The sequence below is a fragment of the Sinocyclocheilus grahami genome, unplaced genomic scaffold, assembly GCF_001515645.1.
Source record: "Sinocyclocheilus grahami isolate Dianchi unplaced genomic scaffold, SAMN03320097.WGS_v1.1 scaffold1967.1, whole genome shotgun sequence".
NCBI lineage: Eukaryota > Metazoa > Chordata > Actinopteri > Cypriniformes > Cyprinidae > Sinocyclocheilus > Sinocyclocheilus grahami.
Genome location: NW_015507146.1, coordinates 32253 through 45765, shown reverse-complemented (window position 1 = coordinate 45765; position 13513 = coordinate 32253).

Sequence of the window (13513 nt, the reverse complement as noted above, 5' to 3'; positions counted from 1 at the left end):
TCAACTTTATCAAAAACTTTTTCATAAAGACCCTGACATGCTTTTTTTTGGGTTTATATACTTCTTAAATTCTGTGTGGTAACATGCTGAAGTCACACACAGACTTAAACATTCAGCACGTGAACCACAACAATGGTAACAATTCAATTTAATTTATTTTCATTACTTGTAACAATAGCCATTTTATTTGCTCTTTTTGTTGTGCTGCTACTGACACAAGACAGCAAATAAAATTGTCAAATAAAATCAACAACTATAAAACAAAGCAACTGTATAATTTATTCATACCGCAATGCACTCTGGGAGTCAGTGAGTAGCTATACTAAGTCATGAGTAAACCTAAATGAAAGGATCAAGTACCCCCTACAGTTCTTTTTTAGTTACTAGAACTCTCGTGTAAGTAAACTATACTAACTAAGCATCTGTCAGTACAACATACTATTGCTATTTCACTTTACTTAGTTTTTTCAAGGCAATCGGTTTGCATGCTTTTTTTAAGTAAGCCCAACTAATTAGATTTTACAGTGTGGTCCTGAGCAGGAGCTAGTTGTTTAGGACCTAGTTGCTTAGTTCATGACCAGTTAAGAACCAACTTAAACCAGCTCAAACCAGCAGCCATGCTTCAAAACATACCTAACCAGCATATGCTGGTTTTTTCAACAGGGTAAGAAATAATAAAAAGACACTTTCTCATTTATAATTTATCTTAAATCTAATTTTGTTTAAAAAATTTGTGAGAAAATAGTATCATGAAACCAGTATCGTGAATCGTCATCGTGAGTTGAGTGAATCTTTACATCCCCTAATGTTGACCTGTTTTACTAAAATTAATTGCCATAATTACTAAAATAATTAGTGTCAAATTGAATATATGCAAGGAAGTTATACAGTTCATCCTCCTCCGCAATTACTACGATGATCTTGGCCCACTTTTCTCTGCGTTTGCTCCCGCCAGTGACCTTCCTGTTGTGTTACGTTAAAATGTGGCCGATGTACAAATGTCCTATGGGCAAAAAACTCTTCTATCTATTTTGTAGTAGGTTCTACTCTTATCACGGACAGCAACAACAACAATAATAGATAAAATAATAATAATAGCCACAGTAGTGGTAACTGTAGTAGTGGTAGGCTAACGCAGTGCAAGCCAAGTTGATTAAAAAAAAGTGTTTCTGATCGGGCCAATAAAGGTCAAGCACATGAAGCAAAATAGGCCATCGAAAAATAATTAATAGGCGATAATATGATTGTTTAAAGTTAACAAATAAACAAAATCTAACAGATAAAAAGCTGGCTGAAAGAGCAATACTGGCAATTAGCACAAAACCTCTGCGATTTTGGAGCACCAACTTGTAAAAGTGCTTACCAGTAGGTCAACATAACTACAATGCGTTCTTTAGTCTTACTCTGCCCTCTAGTGGCTTATATTGAAATTAATACAAACCTTAACGTAATGAGACTTATGTCGAAAAAACGACTTAATATGTCGAAATAACGACTTAATATGTCGAAATAAGGAGTTATTATGTCGAAATAACGACTTAATATGTCGAAATAACGAGTTATGTCGAAATAACGACTTAATATCTCGAAATAACGAGTTATGTCGAAATAACGACTTAATATCTCGAAATAACGAGTTATTATGTCGAAATAACGACTTAATATCTCGAAATAACGACTTAATATCTCGAAATAACGACTTAATATGTCGAAATAACGACTATCTCGAAATAACGAGTTATTATGTCGAAATAACGACTTAATATCTCGAAATAACGAGTTATTATGTCGAAATAACGACTTAATATCTCGAAATAACGAGATAAGTTTTATTCTTCATTTTACACCACCATAAGTTTTCTTTCTTTTTTTCCCCCACCATATGCGGTTCAGGGCTTCCGTATTCCGTACATGTATATATACAGATGTATAAATAATATAATTATATATGTATATAAAGGCATTATAAGAAGCTTACAATTCAATGTAATTACAAAATTTAATTGTATTGCAGAAGCTTAATTTTTTTTAACAAAACATAATGACATAAACTAACGCCGGCAGAACTTTAACACTTCAAAGAATGACTCTTATATGGCCACCATAAATCATCAAAATGTGCAAAGATCAAAATGTAGAAGAAGAAGAAGAAGATCAATTGCCAGTGCGTTGAAATAATTGTGCTCTACATTTTGTCCTATGCGCAAATGCACTGATGTATTGTTTGCACACATTAATCATAAGTTATGACTGAAAATATATGCATAAATTAATTTGATCCTATTAGCTATTTATAAATAAATAAATAAATATCAACATCTAGATAAAAAGGCTTCAATAATATTAAAACTTAAAAAATATATATATAATGACATTAAAACGACGCTGGCAGTATTTCAGCACTTCAAAGGAGGACAGCGACTCCTAATGGCCACCATCAAAGCGCAAATGCAAAATGCACCAAAATGTCAAAGCTACTCAAGTGCTAAACTGTTTTTCCACATTAAAAAAAAAACTTATTTTCAAAAATATCTATGATATTCTGAATTAAAATAATAAATTACAATAAATATTTTTAATTACATGTTTTTAAATACAATTTCTTTTCGTGCTGTAATTCACAGAGGACACAGTGATCCATCACACGTGGAATAGAGCGATTGCATGGTTATTACTTTGGCATATTGCTTCAACATTTCGGGCTTTATTCATATTTTTACCACAGGCTTTCAAAACAATACTTGCTGAATACCTCATTACGGTAAATCCTGCACGTTTGATTCAGAAATGTCACGCTAGATTAATCACTGAAACATGCTAGCATGGTAAAAGCACGCAAAAATAGGTCTAAAACGATGGTGCTCCAGACATTTGGAGTGAATGTGGAGGGGTTGAAAGACTAGTTGAAAAGTTTTTAAAGTCTGAGATTAATCTAGAGAAAAGGATACCATGGAATTCCATCATATGGCGTGAGGTAGCCCAAAAAGTTTTTGGAAGTGACACACTTAAATACCGAAAGTGGCTCTCAGTTGTATGGCACAGTAACCGGAAAAATGTGCGGTCAACTGTTTTTACACATTTCCGAAAAAAGAAGAAGCTTACTGACCACCTGGATAAGAATGAGGAAGACAGTACAGATGCAGAATCAGATCATGATTGTCTGCTCAATGACATGGCTGAGGAAATCAATGAACTTGATTGCTGCTTTGAAGAAATTCATACACATGAAGACTTTAAAGAGCATGAGGGTGACACCAGTGGTGTACCAGACCATACAGGACAAAACAAACAAAGCCAGTGGAGACCAACAACAACAGGTAAAAAGAAATGCCAAATTCACATAACCAGTAAAGACTGGAGAAAAATAGCACCTAAAAAAGGACAACTAAAACTCAGAACACCTTGGACTCACATAATTTACAAACAGTTCAAGAAAATAAAACCATCGTGTCCAATTGCATTTAAATACCAGAGAGTTAGATGTCTTCACAGTCGGAAACATGGACTATATATGAAGTTAAAGGCAGTGTGCACATTCTCTGATTGCAAGGCCACATATGTATTTACCTGTAATGAGCCACCACAACACAACAGAAAAATTACCATCTGTGTCACCCAATTTGGGCGTCAGACATGCAAAAGAAGAACTAAAATTTCGTAGGGCAAGTTACACACGCAGAGGCAAAATAGCTAAGGCACTAAAAAAGGGAATTTCAAATTTCTACTACAGAAAACTGAGTTCCACTCCAACTGCAGAGCTCATAGCTGGAAACATTTCAAAATGCCTCACAAAAAATGTTCTAAAAACCATATCCTCTGAATTTAAAAGGAGCCTCCGGTTCCATGACAATGTTGTCATGGAACTGATGATAGCTCAGAAAATACTCAAAGAGTGTGACACAGGATTTTTCAACTTTCCTGGGTACATGCAGCATTTGCAAGTTGATCCTTTTGCGGTGCAAATGTACACAGAACAGGGAATGGAAATCCTTGTGTCACACCTGCAGGACAACCACAACACATCCCTCTATCTGGATGCAACTGGAGGAATAGTGAGCAAAATACCAAATCAAGTTAAGAGAGTGCTGTATTATGCTCTTGTTCTCCCAGGAGACGGTACAAACAAACCGCTGCTTCCCGTTACAGAGCTGCTGACAAATGAACACAATGTACCAAATATTTCAAGCTGGCTGCTGAAATTTGTGCACAGTGTCAGCAAATTGACCTCTGTCCGAGTACATCGCATCGAGACAGATTTCAGTTGGGCACTGATCCAAAGTGTTCTCATATCATTCAACAAAGAAAATGTTGATACATTCTTAGAAAGGGCACACAAAATCTGTCATTTCCAACTTCAACAGAAGGATGTAATGAGGTTCACTGTTGTGCATATCTGTGCTGCACACATGGTGAAAACCTTTTCAAATGCAGCCAGAAAACAGACAACAGACAAAGGATTGCACAACTTTGCTGTGTTCTGCTTTGCACTTTTGCAAAATAGCATAACTCTTCAGCAGGCTAAGGCAATCTTTTTGCAGATGTGCTTTGTCTTTTTGGCTGAAAAAAATACACCAACTGTGGAAACTGCAGTTGTCAAACTCAACAATTACATAAAGCAAATTGCTTTAGATGTTGAGGATGACATTTTCCTCAAGGCAAGCATCCCTGCAGAAGATGATATTCAAATGTCCAAAAACACAATCATTGGACGCTGCCAGTTTACCTCTGAGTTTATCAAAGTCAGGGAGGAGTCCATGGACCTATTGGAGAAAGAAGAGATGTCAAGCAGTGTGGAAGACAACGTGTACAGATGTGAAGGGATTATCAATCTCCTGACAGGGCACTACTTGGGTCTTTTCCCACTATGGAGTGGCATTTTCCTTGGAAACATGGAAAAGTATGCCACAGAGTCCAAAAAACCACCTGAACCAACAGTACAAGACACGAGAACCAGGGATACAAATAGCCATGTAGAATGTTGGTTTGGCATTTTGAAAAATTCCATTTTACAAAGGAGAAGAAAAATGAGGCCAGCAGATTTAATCTGCACACTTCATTCTTCTTTACAAGGACGCTACCGCGAACACATAATTGGACATGGTCTGTCAGTTGGATCCAAACGTTCAAAAGAAAAAAGAAAAAAGGAAGCAACAGAGCTAACTGAAGAGCAGTGGGCAAAATGGGTAACTGCTCCCCAAAAGTCCAAGTACTACAGTGTCCCTGTAATCATGCCTGTCCCCCAAAAAATAAAAAACAAAAAGGCAGACAAAAGGAGAAATAATACCACTTCTGATAGAAATGGCAAAATTGACAAAGATGCTGTATTATGCTCTTGTTCTCCCAGGAGATGGTACAAACAAACCGCCGCTTCCCGTTACAGAGCTGCTGACAAATTAACACAATGTACCAAATATTTCAAGCTGGCTGCTGAAATTTGTGCACAGTGTCAGCAAATTGACCTCTGTCTGAGTACATCGCATTGAGACAGATTTCAGTTGGGCACTGATCCAAAGTGTTCTCATATCATTCAACAAAGAAAATGCTGATACATTCTTAGAAAGGGCACACAAAATCTGTCATTTCCAACTTCAACAGAAGGATGTAATGAGGTTCACTGTTGTGCATATCTGTGCTGCACACATGGTGAAAACCTTTTCAAATGCAGCCAGAAAACAGACAACAGACAAAGGATTGCACAACTTTGCTGTGTTCTGCTTTGCACTTTTGCAAAATAGCATAACTCTTCAGCAGGCTAAGGCAATCTTTTTGCAGATGTGCTTTGTCTTTTTGGCTGAAAAAAATACACCAACTGTGGAAACTGCAGTTGTCAAACTCAACAATTACATAAAGCAAATTGCTTTAGATGTTGAGGATGACATTTTCCTCAAGGCAAGCATCCCTGCAGAAGATGATATTCAAATGTCCAAAAACACAATAATTGGACGCTGCCAGTTTACCTCTGAGTTTATCAAAGTCAGGGAGGAGTCCATGGACCTATTGGAGAAAGAAGAGATGTCAAGCAGTGTGGAAGACAACGTGTACAGATGTGAAGGGATTATCAATCTCCTGACAGGGCACTACTTGGGTCTTTTCCCACTATGGAGTGGCATTTTCCTTGGAAACATGGAAAAGTATGCCACAGAGTCCAAAAAACCACCTGAACCAACAGTACAAGACACGAGAACCAGGGATACAAATAGCCATGTAGAATGTTGGTTTGGCATTTTGAAAAATTCCATTTTACAAAGGAGAAGAAAAATGAGGCCAGCAGATTTAATCTGCACACTTCATTCTTCTTTACAAGGACGCTACCGCGAACACATAATTGGACATGGTCTGTCAGTTGGATCCAAACGTTCAAAAGAAAAAAGAAAAAAGGAAGCAACAGAGCTAACTGAAGAGCAGTGGGCAAAATGGGTAACTGCTCCCCAAAAGTCCAAGTACTACAGTGTCCCTGTAATCATGCCTGTCCCCCAAAAAATAAAAAACAAAAAGGCAGACAAAAGGAGAGAATGGCATAGACAAAAGGATAGAAATGGCAAAATTGACAAAGATGTCAAAGCCTCTACAACAGCCATTCAAAAATGGCATGTAATGTATGGAAGGAGAATGTTCAACAATTGCATAACACCAAGCAGGTAAAGACATGGTCAGAAACAGCTGCAATCAAAGATCCCCAGGAAAAGGTAATCGTTTTTATGTTGTCAGAAATAGATCAAAAGGGTGCTTCTACTAAATACTGAGCAAAGGGTCTGAATACTTAGGACCATGTGATATTTCAGCTTTTCTTTTTTAATAAATCTGCAAAAATGTCAACAATTCTGTGTTTTTCTGTCAATATGGGGTGCTGTGTGTAAATTAATGAGGAAAAAAAATTAACTTAAATGATTTTAGCAAATGGCTGCAATATAACAAAGAGTGAAAAATTTAAGGGGGTCTGAATACTTTCCGTACCCACTGTGTGTGTGTGTGTGTGTGTGTGTGTGTGTATATGTATATATGTATGTATATATGTATGTATATGTATGTAGGGTTCCTGTGGCTCAGTGGTAGAGCATTGCGTTAGCAGCGCAAAAGGTCATGGGTTCAATTCCCAGGGAACACACATACTGTTAAAAAATTTATTGCCTGAATGCACTGTAAGTCTCTTTGGATGAAAGTGTCTGCTAAATATATGTATATCTAGAAGACCGTTTAAAACGGTCTTCTAGATGCATGCTCTCTGGGAGACAGACATTGAAGAAGCTGTCATTGCTGCACTGCTTTGAGAGGTTTTGAGAGTTACAGACTTTAAAACACTGTGCCCTCAACAATGGCTATGCGGAGAGGTAAGATGTTTTAAGTAAAATACTTGTTAAATAATGAACATCAATCATAACTCCGTTGTTATTATTATCTTTTTTTCTAAATGCCTATTTATATTACTGTGACTACACTCTAAGACCCTGGTAAAACTGATCGTGTTTGAGAAACAAAAAACAGGAAAAACTAACAAAAACAGTACAAACACTGGAGAGCCAAACACTGCGGCTGCCGTCTGCGGCGCCATCTTAGTATCCATATTCCAAATGATTCATATGCATATGTACATGTCTATTTATTTGGAACAACTTTAACAATTGTAAAAATTCTGTGCAAATACAAGCATACAAAAACAAGTACAAAATTGACACTCAACAACACTATTCATTCTTTAAAAACCTCATCTCGTTCTTTCCTTAGGTGTTCATATTTTTATTGTAATAATTTCAAGTTGTAATATGTTGTGAGAACATTTTGTTTGATCAATAACATGTATGAACAATCACAATGTATGAACGTCTTCAGTAGTCATTTTAACAATATCTTAATTAAGCAGCAAAAAATGCAACATACATATTTTTAAAAGGCATCTGTTGGCGTACTGTAATGTAAAAAAACCTGTATTTGATAAATGATTCATCTAGATATATTATTCATTATTTACCCATTTAGATCTGTAAATATCCCTTTTAGCTTCAATTTTATTAGGATGGCTTGATGAAGGCAACTTAATGATCTGCTTTTTAAGCTTTATTATTATTATTATTATTTATTTTATATTTTGTTGCACCCACTACAAACCGACCATTGAATACTACCTCTGGATGGTGAAAACTCAACACGAGGCAGCAAAAAAAGTTCTGATCATTAATCATTACACAGCTGGTGCAATAATGAATGCAAACGATGAGGTCATAAAGAGACATTTAATGTCAAAGGTAATGAATTTCTACTTATCTCTCTCTTTAAATAGCAACACATTTGCATTCCAATGCATAAATGTAGCACAAGATTGTGTTAACAGTTGTCATATTAGATACTAAGCAATGCCTGCTTAGATGTTGTTTGTTACTCTGGTTTTATTTATTACTTTATTTCTAAAGCTATACTTTAGTGCACAATACCTTGCCTAATTTATTAATATATTTGTATTGAATATGTTTTGTTTAAATTGCATTTAATGTTTTTTTACACAGTTGAAATTTGATGATTTTGATGCAGCAGTTGGGGCACTTAATGTACATTGTACCCACTGGACCTTGGTGGTAAGTGTTGTAGTTGGTAAAATCATGGTGATAGGCTTCCCTTTTTCATTAGTAAATTTCAACCCTTTTTAGAATGAATAAACTGTTTGAACCATATTTATTTTTAATATTTTGTGTAAATGTTTTTGAAAAAGTGAAATGTGTGCTGCATGTAGAATTTATAGTCATTACTATGAATATATGTAATCATGAGGTAAACAGCCAATAGAAAATGTTGGCATACTACAGGTAAATAAATAGAAATATATTTATTATGACTAAAAATGACATTTCCAGCCATATTGCTCTTCATCAGACAAGGCCAAACACAAGTAGTCCATTACATACTGTAAATCAGAGTACTACACAAAATTATAGACCATATGACTACAGTAACATTACATGACATAACCTCAACTAAAAAATAAATAAATAAATATAGTACAACAGTGATATAAACAATGGTATGTAAACAAAAGACAAAAAAAAGCTAAATTAAAATGAAAGTAAAACCACAAGATAAATGAAAGACCATCATGAATAAGAGTAATAATATAATTATAAATTATTAAAAATGGGTTGACAAATTATTTCAACGTCTTTCAAACACTTTCCATATACAGGTGCATCTCAATAAATTAGAATGTCGTGGAAAAGTTAATTTATTTCAGTAATTCAACTCAAATTGTGAAACTCGTGTATTAAATAAATTCTATGCACACAGACTGAAGTACAGTAGTTTAAGTCTTTGGTTTTTTTAATTGGGATGATTTTGGCTCACATTTCACAAAAACCCACCAATTCACTATCTCAACAAATTAGAATACTTCATAAGACCAATAAAAAAAACATTTTTAGTGAATTGTTGGCCTTCTGGAAGCAGAAGGAAGCATGAAGTGCTCTAAAATGTCCTGGTAGATGGCTGCGTTGACTGTGGACTTCAGAAAACACAGTGGACCAAAGTCATCTTTTCAGATGAAAGTAAATTTTGCATTTCATTTGGAAATCAAGGTCCCAGAGTCTGGAGGAAGAGTGGAGAGGCACAAAAACCATGTTGCTTGAAGTCCAGTGTGAAGTTTCCACAGTCAGTGATGATTTGGGCTGCCATGTCATCTGCTGGTGTTGGTCCATTGTGTTTTCTGAAGTAAGAAGAAGGAAAAGTCCTTTAATGAAAAAGGACAAATTGGATTAAAGCTAAAAACTGTAAATGTGAAAGTTAAGATGATTTGTTGGTTTCCTCTTCAAGTGTTGTGCTAAAACAAATATAAAGAATTAATACACCTCATATGTACATAATTTAAAACATAAGTACTATTTTCCAGTTAAGCTACATGTATCAGGCAAATGGCTTTCTCAGCCCTGTAACACTACCTTTACAATAAAGCTGTTAATTAAAATGTTTCTGACTGGCGAATCAAAAATGTCACAGATCAGAATAGTGATGTTAGTGACTCAGGGAAGGGTCAGCTGGCCCAAACTGAACTGTGAAAGTTTTCACAGATCAGAATAGTGATGTGCATGACTTAGGGAAGGGTCAGCTGACCCGTAGTGAACTGTGAACGTTTTCACAGATCAGAATGGTGATGTTAGTGACCCAGGGAAGGTTCAGCTGACTCGTAGTGAACTGTGAAAGTTTTCACAGATCAGAATAATGATGTTAGTGACTCTGGGAAGGGTCAGCTAACCTGTATGGAACTGTGAAAGTTTTCACAGATCAGAATAGTTATGTTACTGACTCAGGGAAGGGTCAGCTGACCCATAGTGTACTGTGAACATTTTCACAAATCAGAATAGAGATGTTAGTGACTCAGGGAAGGGTCAGCTGGCCCAAACTGAACTGTGAAAGTTTTCACAGATCAGAATAATGATGTTAGTGACTCTGGGAAGGGTCAGCTAACCTGTATGGAACTGTGAAAGTTTTCACAGATCAGAATGGTGATGTTAGTGACCCAGGGAAGGGTCAGCTGACCCGTAGTGAACTGTGAAAGTTTTCACAAATCAGAACAGTGACGGTAGTGACCCAGGGAAGGTTCAGCTGACCTGTAGTGAACTGTGAAATTTTTTACAAATCAGAACAGTGATGTTAGTGACTCAGCGATGGGTCAGCTGACCCAAACTGCACTGTGAACGTTTTCACAAATCAAAATAGTGATGTAAATTAATTAGGGAAGGGTTAACTGACCAACACTGCACTGTGAAACTTTTGCAAATCAGAATATTGAAGCCAATTACTCAAGGAAAGGTACAACAAGCAAAACTTTATTGTGAAACAAAGTGTACAATTGTATATGTGTATGTGCTCATTTACCTTATGAATTGGAAACCGTTATTCACAGGAACAGCACCGAATGGCATTATTATAGGCTACAAAAACTGGGGGGCAGAGCAGAGATAAACACTGCCACACAATAAAATGCGATTGTGAAAGTTTTCACAAATCGAGCTCGACCTAAAACAATGTTTTTGTATTCCAGCAGTCTGCGTGTTTATTTTTAATAGACGTTAAAACATGAAGAACGCCTTTCTTTCACATTCCTTACTAGCGGACTTACCAAGGGGTTTACAGACAAGAGCTTTGCTGTGAAAAAATTCACAGATCAAGCTGGTGAATATGACACCGGTTTCATCCCTCTAAGTGTCCAACTTTTGGAGCTATAGGCATTATAAAATTAAGAGTCGCTACGAAAAAAAAACCTGATTTCGGCCCGAAGGACAGCGTCACCTGAATTCATAAATCATGGAGAATGTTATTCGGTATTATTTGCATGTCTATGACAGCGCGCTGCGTATTTATACCCAAAAGAAATCTGAATATCAAACCGCAAACTATCTTTACTGCGGTCAGAAGTCGTCTTAAAAATCACAGATCTGTGACCACATCGTTTAGCAAGAGCACGATCCGTCCATCCTCACAAAAGTACAGTTTTGCACTTTTAAAATAAAATATTCCAGCGATTGCATACAATCCACCCATTAGAACACAACAAGAGCTAAATTCAGGTGTTTGTGAGTTGTTTTAGTGCGAAACTGAAAGCCTAACAAGCTAACAAAAATACGTAACTGTTACGTAACTGCAACGTAATCTGGTGACCAAAGTTACGTCGTAGCAACCGGAAAAGTGAAAGGTGCGTAACTTTCTGATGTTGCTGCGACGTCGGATCAGTAGCTGTGTGCTGGTAATCAGTTGGTAATTTTTTTATAATTATTTATTTTCTATGGGCGGACATGCAGTAGTTTAACCTAATTTATGTCCTCATATGCCCAAACTAATTTAAAGGCTGTTTCAACAGCTGTGAATGATGAATACAGAATCGAAATGAATTCACTTAATTTATTTAGAAAAACGCACAAATATGAACAGTAAAATACACCCAAATTATTAATAAAAACAGGATATACAGCGAAATATGAATGAAAGTATTCAGCCCATACAGAAGTCACATAGATTGAAATATATTAATAATAAATAAATTTTCATATATTTAAATATATTAAATTTAAATAGAATATATACTTTATACAATATATGTAAATATATTTTGAAATATATTTAAATATTTGATTTGGGTCACCTTTTAACATTTTTCACATATAAACATATGTAAATATATTTATATCGGAAATATTTACATATATTTATTTCCTTTATATGTCAATACATTTATATATCAGACTATGGAAATATATTAATTTGCAATATATGTCCATATATTAATTTCTAATATTTCTTAACATTACATTTATGTACAAGTAAATATATTAGATTTCTATAAATGTTTTTTATATAATAATTTTATATATATTATAATTTGCCTCTTCATAATAAATCAAACAGAAATTGGAAACTGAATTAAAAAAAACAAGTAAATATATTAGATTTCTATAAATGTTTTTTATATAATAATTTTATATATATTATAATTTGCCTCTTCATAATAAATCAAACAGAAATTGGACACTGAAAATTTTTTTAAATCTCCAGACAATGCAACTTAAAAACAGTGACAATATCAATTGAATTGACTTATTAAAGAGTAAATTTATCAACACCATTTCAGCATGAACCAAGAAAAATTATGAATGCCCATGATGTTTCTGGCACATAAATAAAAGATTATCCTTCTGTAAGCATCCAGGGTCAAAAGTAGGCACTCAACACATTTCATTTAAATATTTAAGAGCCATCATTAACCATGCACACAATTCATCAACTAATCACGCCCTTAACCAACCCACTTCAAATAATTAATTGAAAATCATATGCAAAATCTTTTCTTTTCTTTTTTTTGGGCAATTCACCATTTAAAAAAAAAAAGCAATATCATGCCTGGGCTTCTTTCATTGCAGGTTACATTGTTATGCCGGTGACATCCAGAGACTGTCTTAGTTAGTAAACCACTGAAAGAATACTATGACTAAGATATCACTTTATGAATATACAGCAAATGTGCAGGGAATTGTGCTTCACACTGGTGCACTTATGTATTATAGCAAACCAAGTTTAATGAATCTCACACCTAACATACAGCATTATGGTCAGTTTACACTGCCACAAAAAACATGCTTATTTTGTTTTGTCTGGACTGTGTTTACCCTGTTGGAGTATGGCGGTATGAATAGGCTTTTAGGTGCTTTGGAAAACAAAACAATAAACAGTATATATATATATATATATATATATATATATACACACACACACATATATATACTGTATATATATTTTTATGTTTAAGCAATTAACATTAAATTCTTACATCTTAAGTAATTCTTACTTTCCCTATTCTTGCAATATTTAAGTGTTCATGTCCCTGAGTAATATCTGCATCCATCGAAGTCTGAAGAGAACACAATATGCTAGTAGACAGCAATCCATATGAGAGAGAGGTCTGGTGTGGAGGCTGGATCTGGAACTGACTTCTGTTCAGTTTGTCACATCTCTTGATTATCTGTCTTCACGAACTGCCCTG